General features: G+C 39.9%; 1 pseudogene; it reads left to right on the top strand.

Annotated features, from left to right (window-relative positions):
* Positions 1-3,341: 3,341 nt before the first annotated feature.
* On the top strand, positions 3,342-5,014 carry LOC132370171 (TBC1 domain family member 12-like; annotated as a pseudogene).
* The last annotated feature ends 10,506 nt before the right edge of the window (positions 5,015-15,520 follow it).

Below are 15,520 nucleotides of genomic sequence, written 5' to 3'. Positions count from 1 at the left end.
GCTTGGAGAGGGGTCAAACAAGTCATTGTTCTGTGGTGGAGATGGCAACTGAACTTACCCAGAACGTCAAACATGTTAGAGTAATTCAAAGCTTGTTGCAGATGTGTTGTCAACGTTAATAGGGACTGTTAGAAAAAATGGGGTGAACAGAGGATAAATAAAACATTCTTCTGGTCAGGTAATGAACCCAAACACAGCCTGTGGACTTCAGTTGTCCGGGGTTGGGGGTGAGAGGTGGCTAACATGTGACCTAGGGTGGAAAGCTGTTGAACATATAGGACAAAACCTTAATCAGCCACTTTCTGGATTCTTTAACCTTCCCGGAAGCTGCCAGAAGCCAGGGCCTTTCTGGTGAATGAATAGTGGGGTCCTGCTCACAGTTTTTAACATGGTTCTGAGTCAGTATATGTGAGTCCTGGGCCAGCTGTCAACAAGACAGCCCCAAGCAGATGAGAATAAAATAAGACACCGACTCCTTTCAGTGGTTATGCCGATGTCCATAAGTTTTGGCTCTGTATAAGCTTTACTTCTCACCAGAAAAAGAGCTGTCTCTATCACCCCCTTCATTGCTGCTCCTTTTCATCCAAAGATTGTGCTATTTGGCTCACAGATGAGGGGTTATCTAACATGCCATGTCTTCCTGGGAGGCAAGGGTCTTGTCAGGCACCACTTCCTGGATGGTTTCACCCTGATCAAGAAACTAGGGTGGTCTTTGTGTTCAATGGTTGTTCACCCCCACCCTGCTATGGCTGTGAGGGACCACAACTCTGTGAAACATCACCTTTGGGCAACATCACAACGGAACTTTGGTCAGATCTCACCATGTGGACAGCTTCAGGTTTCCAGTATGTGGTTCATTTGGGTGGCCCAGTTACAAAAGAGAAGGACAAGAAATAACGAAGAAGGGACATCTCCAGCTTTGGGTCTTTTTTGGGGTATGCTCTTATGTTGGAGGGTGGTTATAAATATGCAGCTAACCTACACTTTGTTTCACAGTCTGGGGAGAGGGTACAATACCCTCATATCTTCACAAGTCTGTATCGTTTTGTGAACAAGACCAAGCACTACTGTGTTGGGTACTGAAAATTGATCAGCAATGGTGGTGATTTTAAGCAATGTTATTCAGGACTGAGAAAAGTATATGTGTACCCCCACTCTGGGGCTGTTTCATCTTGTCCTGCTTTCTAGGGTCCATAGAAAGCTGATGTTCACGTGCTACTGCCCGTTTACAATATCGTAGAGAAAAAGGAACAGTTCTTTACAGGTGCCCAGTGGAACTGAGGTGACCAACCCATCTTGGTCTTCTCAGGACTGTCCCTGTTTTAATACCAAAAGTCTTCTGTACCAAGAAAACCTTCAGTCTCAGGCAAACTGGGTTGGTTGGTCACCCTAAGTAGAACTGAATATGGCTCTGGTCAAAGTGTATGGGACTAACAAGATTTATGAGGTCTGGCATTTTAAAGAAACTTCCACATGACTCTTGGTGAATATGTTCATCCACATCCGTGTTATAAAAATAAGGTTTCCAATTTCTAAGCCATGAAGGCCAATATAATGGAGGAATGATTGTTAAACATAGGATATTGAGTTAAACCACTGTAAAATTCATTAAACAAATATTGAGTATTTACTATGTTCCAATCACCTTTCTAAGTATTAGAAATAGAGAAACGAGCAAAATAAAGTCCTTAATTTCAGAGGACAAATTCTCAGGAATATAATCAGCAAGGTTGGCATGCTTTTTCTGAATGAATTGTGGGATAAATGTGCACAATGGTCAAACCTTCCCAATACCAATTTGGTGAGTCTACTTGGGAAACGCAGTAGCAAGATGTTTTCATGATATATCCAATTTTCTAATCTTGATTGCACATCCTATGAGAAAAAAGTTGGACATGCAACCTCAATATATGTGTATTTACAAATTATATGCATGTACTACTAATATATTAAACACATACACAAACATGAAAATTAAGAAAGGCTGTCCTGAGTTACCTTTCCTGAGATGTGTGCATCCAACTTTAGAGATGGCTAATACATCCCAGGTCATTTCATAAATGATAACATGATAATTGCTTGCTAGAAGAATGCAAAGGATATCTGTGCAGCAGCTCAGACCACCTGCGTCTTCACACACCGATTTTACTACAGGCTGTGCCCTCCTGGGTCATGACTTGCTTGACCATGTGGTGTCCTCCTGGAGGAAAATATGAGCCCCCCCCCCCGACCCCAGTCTACCTGCCATCTAGATACAAGCATGAAGCTTCACATGGCTTTAAACAAGCTTATGAAACCCCATGTGGCAGTGCTTCAACACTATCTCACTCTTGTCTGTGAGAGTTAGATTATGAGGGTCTTAAATGTGTATTTTTCTCCTGAAGTGTACTTTTGGGGTGTACACAGCCTTTAAGAGGAGCCAGGACAATGTCAGCCAAGAAGTCTCAGGCCACCTCAAACTGTAGGGCTGCCACCATAAAGCTTCTAGGAAGTTCCTGTGCTAGGTTGTTTGGAAGGTCACCAAACTGGGTTGCCTCAAAAGTCTCTTTGATGGTGTTGTCTGAAAGTCTCTAAGGCCCTCTGGGGCTGAGGCAAAGACTCAGGGCACACGTGATCAGCCACTAAAGGGTGGTTTAGTTCCAAGCAGGCATTAAAAGATAATTTTCGAAAGCAGGTAATATCATGACTCTCATACAGATATAAGAATAAACACAAGTTGAAGATTTTATTTAACTCATTCATAGAAAACAAGTGAAGTGATACAACCAGGTCAAAGGATATTATCAATAACAGACACAGTTATAGGTCAGAAATATGGAAAAGAATGTACAAATAGCGCCAAAATTGGTTTTTTGACTATTTCTCCCCATATAGAATTTGTTTGCATGTCTATAGACAAGAATTATTTGGAATTCCTGTCAGTTATCTACAGTTTACAGAATCAGAATCAGACAACCCAGGTTTGCTTTAAAATAAACACTTATTTTTCCATTTAAGCACAAATTTTCCCCTACAGTTTCCCTACTTTTGATCAAAAAGAATCTCAAAGATTCCTGATCACAAAATGAATGTGGCCTCATTAGATTTGGCCTGATTATTTACATAGGTGCAGCAAGAATGTTAGTTTACCATAAAGGCCTTCTTTAAGTTTACTCTGCTGGAGGTTTCCATAAGGAATCTCAGGTTGGACTCCTAAAATCCTCTATTACTTGCTGTCCTGAGGCTAGGAAGCCACGCCTAAGAAACTTGATCCACCAGATTTCATCTGCAGTACTTATACGCTTTGGGTGACTTCCTCTCTTCTCAAAGTCCTCAAGACATCTCTAGCCTCCTGGCCGGTAATGGAAGTGAGCTTCCTTACCAGCTGGACCCTGTAAGCCTGGTACCAGGAGGGCTTTGTCAGCACTGTTTCAATAAAGTCAACCTTAGTTCCCTAAAAGTGACTGGTCAGGCACCAGCCACAGCTTCCCCAGGTGGGCAGGGAGCCTCTTCCCTTGTTCCTGTGGTCACGTCCACCTGGAGGGGCCTGGTGATGAGGTCACTGCTGGTATGGGCAGCCTGTCCTCCGCAAAGCAGCTGCCTGGTGGCTGCAGATACCAAAGACCATGAACTTGAAGCAGCTGGGAGTCAGAGGGCGTTATTCTCTCCCTCCTCTTCCAGAGAGCCCTTCTACCTGCCCCTGGTTGTCTGAAACCTTTTCCAAAAAGGACAAAAGGAGCTCAGATCAGTTGTCCACGGTGTTCCTTGTTGGAAATTATTTGATAAAGTCCCTCCCAGAGAGAATCTTCAGAAAATCCAAAAACCATTCAGCAGAAAAAAAGCATGAACAGGGAGGACCTATAAATCACCGTTTCAGTCTTTAAGACATAAGAATTTTGAATTTGAGCCACCTCTACCACCTTTCTGATTCTTGAGTATGGGCCATCATATGATTGACGATTGCTTTTGTGTCCTGTTGAAATCTTTGCCTACTCCAAGAAAATCTTCCTGCCAAATCTGTGGAAGAAGCTTTTAACCTCAGTGACGAGAACACGAGACCTTTGAGCTGAGTCTTAAAATTGAGAAATTAAAGCAGTACATTAAAAAAAAATTAAGAAGAAAATATTGCAAATGCAATGGTAATTTGGACCAGTGAAATACTGCCCAGCTGGGAAGAAATTCATAGTAGGAAAAAGGTTGGAGAATTGAGGTGCAGGGATTGCCCCCTAGTGTTCATGGTAAAGCTTGTAGTCTAGCTGTAGTAAGTGAACTAAATAAATATCACTCCTGAACTTTATGCAGTATTCCTCCCCAGAGGAAAGAAATGGTGCTAAAGCTTCAGTAAAACAACTTCTATCTAAACATATCATTCTCTATAATGCTGGTCCAGAATGATGATTCTCCAGATGCTGGTCTGGAATTAAGCTGGACATATCCTATGCCTTTCCATCTCTCTACATCTTTCAGAAGGATGGTCCATATCAGGATGTTTTATACAGTATCTCAGGAGCATATTCATGTTACAGACCTGATGTTGGTTATGTCCAAGGGATGTCTTTCATTGTGGCATTGTTCATTCTCAGTTTGGAAGAGGCAGTTGCCTTCATTGCATTTGGAAATCTCATGAATAAGCCATCCCAGTTGGCCTTTTACTGTGTGGATTGCAGCAAGATGTTGAAATATTTTGGAACATCTGAAGTATCCTTTGAGGGCAGTCTCTTTACACATTTTCTTCATATCAAGTAGTCTTACGGTTTCACACTAGTATATACTTGATAGACTGGATATTCACATAGCATCACAAGTCACTATTCTACTTGATCCAGACAGTACAGGCTGGGATGTATTTTGCAGAGATGGGGAGGAATTTTTATTTAGAACTGGGACAGGAATCCTCCAGTTATATGAAGACATTTTCCTTCAGGTAGACTTTATTCACATAGCACAGTTTCTAAATAAATTGGCAGAGGATCTCACACCAGAAAAGCTGTTCAGCTGTGTTGCAGCCATTCAGATACAGAAAAGCACCAGCTAAGGGACTTAGGTCTTTGTGTCAGTAATGAAGGATACAAGAAGGAGACAAGAATAACAGTACTGCTTTGGACAGCTAATCTTCATAACTAACAGACAAATTGAAACATAAAAAAAGCATTTTTTTATAACAGTATTTTGTTTCCTATGTAAGCACATGGAAGAAAGTTGGAGCAATCCAAAAGAATCAAGAGGTGGAAAATAGTTGATTTTGAATTTTGTGTCTGAAGTAACGGAAATGAGCAACCTATTGACAATATTATTTTAAAAAAGCATTGCCATTTTACAAAAGAAAAAGTGTAAATGGCTAGTTCATACTCCATAATCTGGGGTGAACGTTTGAATGCAAAAACATTTAAAAATAGTTTTAGGGAAAAAATTCAGTGGCTGGTTGAACCCAATTAAATAAGCATCATTTTCAAATATGACATTCCAGACAAGGCCTTGGTTACATAACCATTTTTCCAATTATATTTAGTAAAAAGGAGGGTAGATTCTTATTGAACCTATGCAAATAACTAAGTTACCATTTAAAAGTAAGAATATTTAATAAAAATTTCTGAATTTGGAAGGGGAATCAAGTAGGGAGAATAAAACATCATCTAAAGATGTTTCATTTCAGTTTACAAAATCAGAATCTACTAAATTGTTATGGCTTATAAATAAGTTAACAAGAAAGAAAAAGGGCTTCCTTATGTATCCAGAAAATAGAACATTAAAACAATATCAACAATATTCCAAACAAGTAAAACAATATCAACAATATTGCAAACAAGTAGCTACAATCCTCTCATTAGTTCATCCATTCTATGTAATCAATTCTTGTTCTGCTGGATCTTGGGTTAGCAGCATCATGAACCCATCTGCTTCTTACTAAAAAGAGTTCTGGAAATCCTGATCTAGCCCAACAGTACGGTCTTTTTTTTTTTTCCCCCTTCAGTACGGTCTTAAAATTGTTTAAGTGATGACATCAGAAGCCTGTACCCAAGATCTATTCGTTGAAGTGTCAGTAGTTTGAAGTACCTGGTACAGTCCTTTTCCTTGGGCTCTGGGGACCATGTATCTTTGTCAAGGACCTGATCTGGCCTCTGCAGCTGATTGCAGAGCCTTCAGGGAAGCTTCCAAGCAATACAAAAAACTATCTGTAGGGACTTCCCTGGTGGCACAGTGGTTAAGAATCCGCCCACCAATGCAGGGGACATGGGTTCGATCCCTGGTCTGGGAAGATCCCACATGCTGCGGAGCAACTAAGCCCGTGCGCCACAACTACTGAACCTGCGCTCTAGAGCCTGTGAGCCATAACTGCTGAGCCCGCGTGCCACAACCACTGAAGCCCATGCGCCTACAGCCTGTGCTCTGCAATAAGAGAAGCCACCGCAATGAGAAGCCTGTGCACCACAACAAAGAGTAGCCCCCGCTCGTCGCAACTAGAGAAAGCCCGCATGCAGCAACGAAGACCCAAAGCAGCCAAAAATAAATCAAATAAAATAAATAAATTTATTAAAAAAAAAAAAAGCTATCTGTAGATGCCAGAGACTTAAAATAACTATGGTAATTACTGGAGAGAGTTCATAACAAGCATGATGCAACTGACAAGGAAATTTAGTTGTTTCTGTCATGCAAAACAGTGCTAATCCAAATAAATAAATAAATAAACACATAAAGCTATGACAAAATGTCTATGCACATAATGATTAAGGTTATTTTCAAAGAAGATACTGAATTTTACATCTGGCTTATAAAAATGGATGAACATACTTGTTACAGAGGAAAAATTCTTGAGATATGCAAAATTCCTGAGTCTTAATATATATATGTAATACACTAAAAATATACCAAGAATGTATCAAGAATTTCAAGTAACGAGATTTGGAGTAGGTCCTAAACATCTGTATTTTAATTAAAACCCTACAGATAAGTCAGATATTTATCCCCAAATGAAAATCACTGGCCTAGAAGACGCTAGATTCAAATTAAAGAAGAAAGATTCCAACCAAATAAACGTTTTAAATAATAACTAAAAGTATGACTAACAACACTATTTTGCTGTTGCCTAACATCAGGCAAAGCATCATCAGGATACAGATAAACAGAAACACTGATAAATCTCCAGGGACTTCCCATGAATCATTCAAGTTCTAAAATAGTTACAGCAATAATATTTTACCTATACAAATTTAACCTAGGGAAGGCTAAGCATCTTTTCTGATTTGACAAATCTTTCCATGAAACTCATCAATAACAACATAAATAAAACCTAATTATTTAGAAATAACTCCTCTCTTTCATAAGGTAAAAAGAACAGATCTTTTGGGGTTTGAGAGACCCATTGGGAAATCTCAAAGATAGGTTTAGGGAGGCAAAAATCAAGAGTTGTTAGGAGATTTGAACTCTTGAGTAGGATCATGGGTGCCTCAGAAACAACAGTTGTTGTTTTTCAAATGTTGTCATTTGAAAGTGACAATAAAACATCTAAAGATAAGCAGAGAATGTAACATGATTGTAAAGAATCTTAGTTCTTTTCTAAGTGAGGAACCTTTGTTTGCTTTTTAAAGATAATCAAGAACATAATACAATCAACATATTATAAGACACAGAATCTTTTGCTATATAGGCAAAGTACACACACAAAAAGAACTTTCCATAATGGAGGTGAAGACAATAAGCAGTAAACCAGGGAAACATGGCCGTCAAAATCAAGCAAACTTTGGTGAAATTTTAACACATTTCATAGCTTTTCAGACTCAGGTATTATAAACCAAGGCAAATAAAATTTATTTCCAGAAAGAAAGTAGAATGGTGGTTGCCAGGGGTTGGAGGGAGGGTAGGATGGGGAGTTAATTGTTTAACAGGTGCGAAGTTTCAGTTGGGAAGTTGAAAAACTTCTGGGGATGGATGGTGGTGACAGTGGCACAACGATGTAGACATACTAAAGTACACTTAAAAACGGTTAAAATGGTAGATTATTTCCAAATTTTGCCCTTCATCGTGTTCTTTTATATTCTGGAACAAACTGACACTTTATTTTAGGACCCATCTCAGGGCGTCTACAATGTCAGAATGAATTTCATAATATGAAGATGTTATTAATATGCAATGCAGTCATTGTTGCTATCTTCAAATAACTCAATAAATAAGAATTATAAACGTTTCTCAATTCAGTTTCCAATATGTTGTGTTGATAATTAAACGCACCATCCCTAGCCCCCTTCTCCCTTTAAGGTCCTCAATATGCTTGAAGAGTGCAAAGGGGGCTTTGGAGACAAAACAAAACATATAGACAAAACCTTGAGAACCATTGCTTTAGGACAAAACTACTCTTTTTTTCTCGAAAAACAGGAGCACACACACAGTTGTATTTCTCTGTGCTCCTCAATACAGTCTCAACCACTAACATAAATTCTAAGTTTCAACCAAAGTAACTTCCGTTTCAGAGAAAATTAGGGTGGGAGGAGGGAGGAGGTGGATAGTTGTGAACTATGTCACATACCCGCTCTTTATTTTATTTTATTTTATTTTGGCCGTGCCTCATCCGGAAACTATGTCACATACCAGCCTTTTATTTTATTTTTTATTTTTTGGCAGTGCAGAATGTAGGATCTTAGTTTCCTGATCAGGGATCGAACCCGTGTCCCCTGAAGTGGAAGCGTGGAGTCTTAACCACTGGACCACCAGAGAAGTCCCAGATACCAGCTTTTTAGCTTTTTAACAGACCAGCAGGGTTCATAGCTACACATAACAAAACTTTCCATAGACACTTATATCCCTTACAGTACAACTTATCAAAGTGGCAAAAATGAACATATTCATTAACAGACCCAAAGACACAGTCTCTTACACCATATAAGACGAAAAAGTATATAAACTTAAAATTATGCTTAGTAATCAATGTCCAGTATTCTGTCTTACTTAGGAATGATCTTGGTATCCAATGATTATCCATTAATTAACTTAATTTTAATATCAGTCCAAGGTTTTAAGTTACCAAAAACTCTTGAAAATTATCTTCAAGCTGACATATTGCAAAACAAAATTACTATTGAAATAAAAGTTTTTCTGAATAATGATTCGATTAGTGAAAACCAAATTTTCATTTTGCATAATCTTTAACATTATGAATAATGTTAACTTATTTGATCAATAAACCTGTATAAATTTAGAAAAAACATATCTAAGTAGAATACTGTTGGGAATTACACTTAACATTAATAAATTAGAGAAAATATAGCTGTTTTTCTTAAACCCCAAATACTAAACTACTCATTTTCCAAAGATTTACTTAAATTTATAAGCTGGAATTTTTAACATGTTATTGAATGGTTTCTGTAAGAACATTTTATTAGTGTAACACATTTAAAGATTTAGGAGTTCATTGTCACTACTTTCTGGGAATTTTAGGAATATTTGCTTTATTTAAGCACTTATTTATCTCTATCAGTCAATCAGAAAAGAACTCAATTAACATGAGACTTTATAATCAAATTTATTAATACCCTCTGGAAATAAGAAAATATTACACATTTACACAATGAGGGATAAAGGCCTTTCTAAACTACAGACACACAGACATACAGAGACAGATAAAGAGGGCTTATAGCTTGGATTCTAAAATTTCAGTCACAGGTCAAGAGTAAATGCAGAAACCTCAAATCTCACCAGTCCTGGTATGAAAGAGTTGTTTTCCCTCCCAATGGGCACAGGACTCAATTGATTTGGGCTCAAAATTGACAAACTAACAAAAATGACTAACAATCCAAATTCTCCATCATCTCTCACCCAACAGAGAATAGATCTCTATAATCCATTAGTCCATTTACAGAGATCACTAAATGGTCAGACCATAAAACAAAATTCTCAGTCATTGCTGCCACTAATGAGTATTGGCTATACATGAATCAAAAACCAAAACCAAAACCAAAAATAAAAAATTAGTAGAGAGGAAAATTAAATTAGAAAAACAGCAAAGATGCCTTGTCACTTTGGATTCACCTCTGGGAGCCAAGAAGAGATGGGCCTGGTCTTAAGCACATCTCTGGTGATGAAGTTTACCTGGCTCATCAGATGAATGCACATTGGTGGCAGACCTCCAAAACTGTTTTTTTTTAAAAATTTATTTATTTATTTATTTTTGGCTGCATTGGGTCTTTGTTGCTCTGCCCAGGCATTCTCTAGTTGTGGCAAGTGGGGGCTACTGTTCGTTGCAGTGCGTGGGCTTCTCATTGCGGTGGCTTCTCTTGTTGTGGAGCACGGGCTCTAGTCGTGTGGGCTTCAGTATTTGTGGCACGCAGGCTCAGTAGTTGTGGCTCGCGGGCTCTAGAGCGCAGGCTCAGTAGTTGTGGTGAACAGGCTTAGCTGCTCCGCGGCATGTGGGATCTTCCCCGACCAGGGCTCGAACCCGTGTCCCCTGCATTGGCAGGCAGATTCTTAACCGCTGCGCCACCAGGGAAACCCCCTCCAAAACTGTTAAAAGGCCATTTTCAAAATTTAAGAAGTATGATTCTAATACACGTATAAACATGTATTAAAAGATTTTATTTAACTCAGTGAGAATCCAAAGAACAGACACATTTACAGATTAGAAATATTAAAATGCATGTGCAAATGGAACACAAACTGAGTGTTTTTGGGGGTGGGGTTTGGGGTGAGGGAGGTGTTTTGCACGCAACTTGAGTAGTAAGACAGCTCCAAGAAGATCAGAATCAGATAATGGGAAGGGTGTACATAGACAATACATAGTTCTATTGAAGCTCAACTTTTCCTACATAGGTTATCATTAAGATTCAGATGCAGATGTCACTCCCTACAATGCCAGAAAGATAGGGTCCTACTGGACCTGCCTGTAATCTAGTCACTCCCAGGCTCCACCTTATTGCTCTGGGATTATATTTACAGCCCTTCCCCAAGCCCAGACATCCCACGGCTTTCATCCAATCCAGCCAGACACTCCCACATAGCACTCATAATATCACCACCCAGGCCACACACACAGTGGAAAAAAAAAAAAAAATCCACCTTCCTCTCATGTTTCTGAAACCCTGATGTGAAAAGCTAAAGGTTAAAAAAATTTTTTTTGTTTAACTTTAATTTGTTTAAAACCTCCCTAACTTCAGTTTCCAATGTAAAAAGAAAACATCCAGAAATCTAAAAGCAATTGCCTTAAACTGCTTTCAACAAGAAAAACAGCGGGGTTCCCCTACTTCTCTGTAAAAATTCTTTTTGACTCAGTCACGGTGAATTGCCCAATCTCATTTCTAAATGGTTAAAAAAAAGAGAAAAAAAATATACACAAAAATATACTGTAATAAACTGTTAATAAGGAGAGAAAGGAAAAAAAAAGAAGGCAGTCTGTCACTTATACGTCTAAAATAGTGCTCAAAAAAAAGGCAGAGATGCCTCCTTCTCCAAGGGCTCCAAATGAAACTTCACAGGTGCATATGGAGCTAGAAAGCAGGACGTGATGTTAAAATGGGCTCTCCTCTGTTTCTGATGCAGCTGAGGCCCCAAAGCAAAGAAAAAAGCAGTAGGTGGCAAGTCCCCTTACTTCAAAGTGGGTTTTGAGACCACCTTCGTAGGACAGGCAAAGAAGGAGCAGTTGGAGATAGTTTTGTGACCCTTGGATGAACACCCACCCCTCAACCCCTCAAGGTTTGAAGTCAAAGAAATTGAAAAGAGACTTTGGAAGAAACAGCTAAAGGCCTGTAGCATTTTCCCTCCTACCTCTTCCTGTTACCCGAGGCCGAGCACCTCCTTATCTCAAATCTCGTGAGAAAGGGCTTTGAAAGATCAGTTCCCTTAGAACTGAGAGGACCAAAGCAACTGGTGTCTGACCCATGCCGGAGAGGATTAAAGGCCAATGGCTGTGGCTGGAGTCAGGCACTAGGACGAGGAGGAATGCATACACCATTAAACGCAGAACAGAAAAGTATGTTTCTTGTGGGCCAAATGGGGGAAGGGAGAGAAGGGTCGTTTCCAAGGAGCCCCCGCCTAAGTGGGCTTGCTGCTAGCGGCTGCTAGCAACAGGGGGTTGGAATCAAATGCAGAAGCCAGTGGAACACGTGGCCAGCACAGGAGGTGTTGTAGTCCAGTGTTTTCAGTGGAGCCATTTCCAAGGGCCCCGTGAAAGCACGCCGTTAAGAGGAGTCCATAGTGAATGTCCGTTAAAATCCTGGACCACCACCTCTAAGTGTTACAGTTCCCCTAAAGTAAGGTCTTTCCTCCTCTCAGTCCTCCCTCCTCCCACCTCCACCCCCTGTTGGACCCAAGCCCTAGAGGGAGTGGATTTGGAGGAGTAGAAGCATTAAGTGGGAAAACAAAGAAGACAGTTATGCCTCCCCTGCCCCCTTGGGCCCCTGCTTCCCTCTCCTCACTTCAGGCTTCCAGCCTGAATCAGCCTGGGCTAGGGAAGCAGAGAAAGGAGAAATATTTGCCTTAAACAAAGTTCAGAGTTTTAACTATTACATGGGACTGGACATTTCAACAACTGAAATGAGGCTATTTTGTGACTAAAATTGACTGGAGGACTTTAAAATTTTTCTATGAGTGTCTGGAAAAGCTACAGACCCACTTGAGATTTCATCCATGGGCAAGGAAGAAACTAGCCCCCAAGCAGAGGGAGCAGGAAAAAAAATAAAGTTGCTTTTGGAGCACATCCTATCAGATGCTACCCTCTTCCCATAATGGCTGCACAAGTTTGCTCCAAAAAAGACAGCCTATTTCCCAGTCTCTAGTAAGCCAACCACTATACCCCTAAAATGGTTCTACAGGACTTTGGAAATTTCCATCCCCAGGATATCCTAGCCAGAAAAAGACCCTGCAGGCTCTGAGAAACTTGTCAACCACAAAGGACACAGCAGCCAAACAGGAAAATAATAGCAAGATAACATGTTTTTTTTTGAAGGTCTTCTAGCATTGGCTTCTTATATTGAATATTCTGTGGGATTCAGACAGAAAGTTCTAGAGCTAAAGGTTATTTTTATCAGAGGAGGAAAAAAGAATCAGTGGTGGCTCATTCAGCTGGTCAAAACCATGGAGAAATCAAACCATAACGAAGATGTAGTGAATTCTAAAAACTCACTCACAAGGCAGTTCTTTGTATTTTGTGTGACTTCCATCCCAGGAAGTGTGCCAAAGAAGCTTTGGGTGAATTCTAGAGACCCTCTACCTTGGAGTGGACACCACACTAGCTAGAGCCCTTTTTAACCTCTCTGCTGAGAGCATTAATGTCCTCAAACCGATCTCTGATACAAGTTATGGGCTGAGGAGAGAATTATCTTCAAGGATCATCTGCATGTACGATTTCAACGTAATCTGTGCTGTTTATTTCTAAGTACAGTGAATGTGTGCATTTGCTAACAAAGTAGGTGCATCATAATCATTTCCCCCTCCATAACGTATTGAAATATCTTAAAACAGAGGGTATTATGGAGTTACAGGTGCGGATGACTTCAACATTCCTTCAAAATCTACCATTTATCTCTATATGATAACCTATCATACTGGGTTGGGTTATTTATTTATTTTTAATTATTAGGGAGTCTACAGTGAACAGATGTGAGGCTGCTTAAGTGCAATCCCTACAGAACTACTGTGGTAGATACTATGGGCCCACCAGCTCAGCAGCTAAGGAATGCCTGTACAGTCAACTGGGTATGCAAAAAGGAAGAAATAGACCTATGGGGGCTAAAAATGAACATGGATATAAATAAATCGAGCAGGAGAATTCAAAAATTCTGCCCATATATCAGAATTTCTCAAACTTTAATGTGTATAGTCATTACCTGGGGATCTTTTTAAAATGCAGGTTCTGATTTAGAAGGTCTGGGGATGGGCCTGAGATTCTTCATTTCTAACAATCTCCTGGGGGACGTTGACCCCGCTGAATCATACCTTAAGAAGGGAATAAATGGAAGAATATAGAGTAAAGAGGGCAAAATGGAATGAAGGTAAAATGCAGGATTGTAAGCCCAATAATCTCCCCAGGTCATGCTCTGGGACCATTTCCTCAGAGGAGTCCATTGCAGAATCCATTTATGAGAATGGTACCATCTTACTCATCTTGAATCTGTGTGACACAGAGTCGGGAGTTGGGTGTCCTCCCCACGACTGGAGGAAAACATCATGGCTCCTGGGAGGTGAAACCCTGGCAGCAGCCGACAACAGGGTGCTAGGACAGTGGAAGTGCTCCGATGATGAAAACAATGGCAGGAGCCACACGGGAGTTCATGGAGAGCATGCATGAGATGTCACTGGCGATCCCCAGAAATATATTTCTGGTGAGGGGGGTTTTAAGGGGCATGAAAAGAGGTAGAGAAATCTGTGTCCTCCAAAGAACCAGATGTGTGCTCCACAAGAACCAGTGCTCACGGGGGCATCATGCCAGGCTGTGTCAGCCAGAGAAACAGAAACCTCCCACAGAGAAGGTGATGTGGCATCACCCCGTCAAGGAAAGAGGCACTTGCCTTTTGGCTTTTCCTTCTTTCCCGATGCTAGAGGGAAAAACTGTAAGAGGGAAGATGTGAGAGGTATCTGAGAGCCAGACTGTGCCCCTTTCTCTCCTTCTCTCCACTCTGATAATATATATTAAAAATTTTGGAACTTTTTTTGTGAATTGGCATGTTTATAACCTTCACCCATTTTTCTATTTCCTTGTTGATTTATAAGATCCTTTATGTATATTAATGAGAATGTATTTATTTTATAAGATCTCTTTATAGATATTAATAAAGGGAGAACTTTCTTATGGAAAAAAACCCAATAGCTTGAATCTTGGAGGTGATTAGTTACTAGCAACAACAATAATGGCAGCTAATCTTTATCAATCACTATTTTCCAGGTAACTCTGTTAGATGTTTTACATGGATTCTTTCATAATCCTCCTCACAACCCTATATGGTAGGAATTGTTATCATCTCAGTTTTATGGGAAAAGGAAACTGAGATTTAAACAGTATAGACAGTTTAAACAGTGAACCTCAGCTAGTGAATATTGACATCAGGATTTGAACCCAGGCACAAGCTCTGGAGAAGACAGGAAAGGCATTAGGGTCTTGAGAATGCAGAGGATCTTGGAGAATTGGGTGTGCCAAGGCCTCAAGCTAATAGTTATTAAGGTCACAATCCCCTTCCCTCCCTCTTTTTTTAAGCAAATATTAATGGTGAAATATTGCCCAGGGCTAGGTACCAAGCCAAGAGTGGTGAGGGAAACAGATGGGGTTCATGGAGTTTATTGTGTGAAGGAAGAGAGCCACAAACACAAATACGTATGTAATTTGAAATATTTGTAGGTGCTATGAAGAAAAATTCAAAGGGTGTGTAAGAGATAATGGGTGGAGAACAATTCAGACTAAGTAGGAAAAGGCTTGTCTGAGTGACAATTATTTAAACAGAGACCTGACAAATGAATACAAGTTAATCAAATGAAGAGGAGGAGGAAAACATTTTGGGGCAGAGGAAATTGCTGATAAAAAGAAGAAAGTGGTCCTGATGCAAGAACAAGCAGAACTTTTGAACAA

Source organism: Balaenoptera ricei, chromosome 8, assembly GCF_028023285.1.
Source record: "Balaenoptera ricei isolate mBalRic1 chromosome 8, mBalRic1.hap2, whole genome shotgun sequence".
Taxonomy (NCBI): Eukaryota; Metazoa; Chordata; class Mammalia; order Artiodactyla; family Balaenopteridae; genus Balaenoptera; species Balaenoptera ricei.
This window is presented reverse-complemented; position numbering and strand designations above follow the sequence as displayed.